This window comes from Leishmania donovani, chromosome 21 (assembly GCF_000227135.1).
Source record: "Leishmania donovani BPK282A1 complete genome, chromosome 21".
In the NCBI taxonomy this organism is placed as follows: domain Eukaryota; phylum Euglenozoa; class Kinetoplastea; order Trypanosomatida; family Trypanosomatidae; genus Leishmania; species Leishmania donovani.
In genome coordinates, this window is record NC_018248.1 from 126235 (window position 1) to 127631 (window position 1397).

Genomic DNA, 1397 nt, shown 5'->3' on the forward strand with positions numbered 1-1397 from the left:
CACCGCCCCAACTCACTCTAAACTGCCTTTTTCTCTTCCTTCCCACCGACTCTCTCTCTCTCTGATCTCACATCAGCGAGGGCAGGAGCTGGCCACCCATGCACAGACGCGTCGGTGCATGCGTCGGGGACACCTCGTGCATGGGTACGTGTGTCTGAGTTTTCGCTCCTCCTGTTGTGCGACGTCCAAGCACCCCTGCGGTGAGGGAAGAGGAGGAGAAAGTAAGGGGAGCGTGTTCGATGCCTTGTTCGCTCTCTTCCCTTCTCCCGTCTGTTTTCTCGTCCTGTCAGGTGTACTTTATCCAATGTATACACAGTACTCATAACGCCACCCAACAACAGCGTGCGTGCCCCCATCAACATCATCACCCCTTCGCCAACCAGGATACTTCACCTCTTTCGTGTTCCTTCCCTCTCTGTGTTGTCCTGTCGTGCATGAGACGCTTGTCGGTGCTACCGCTTCTGCCTCGTCGTTTCTTCACTTGTCGATGGCTCCTTTTCTTTGGATACACAGACTCACAACTTTTTGCGCCTTCTCTGCGCCTCCCTCTCCCGTCTGTTGGGCCACTGCTATGTCCGTGTAGGTGGGGATGGATGTACACCTTCCCCTTCCCCGCCCGCCCGCTGCTTCTCCGTGTGTGTTCGCCTTCGCTCTGTTTTGCTTTTTGACTTCGGCTGTACTCCGTGGCTCTCCCTCGTCTTTCGGTCGCCCCGCTCTGCGCACGTGCGTCCTCTCCCCCACACACACACACACATACCGCCCGTTGATGTTGTTCCTATCTCTTTGCCCTTCGGTTTCTCTCTGCTCGCATATACTGAAGCTGCTACGTGGCGGGGCATTGCTGGTGTGTCTCTGTGAGTCAGTGGGCGTAAGTTGATGTCGTCGTGGTGAGGGGGGAGGGGGGCGCCATGGATGTCATGCTCATCCCTCTCCCCCCTCCCGCCTGTGCTCTTGCTGCGCTGTTCCTGGTCACTCTGCTTTGGCGGAAAGGAGTTTCTCGTAGAGTTCACAGAAACGCAACGAGAGCCACCTCATTGCCCCCTTTTCGCGGCATGGCCCTCCCCCCTCGCGGCGCTGCTGATGATGCATTGTGCGGCACTCGTCGTGATTGTTTATCGTGCGTGGCTCGGCGTGGGAGACGTCGCACCGCCGTCGTCGAGCGTTTTCCTTGTAGCTTCCGCACTCACCGCTCCGGAGATGGTCTCCTCTTGGCATTTCGCTTGCACCCTCTCTCTCTCCCTTTCTCTTCGCTGTGCTGTCTTGTGCCTCACATGGGCGATCATCACGGCGCACAGACGGCCCCATCGCGCCTCGCACTCCATCCTCTGGTCGGCTTGGTTGGTCGTGTGTGTGTGTGTGTGTGTTTGTGTGTGTGTGTGTGTGTGTATTCACCTCCC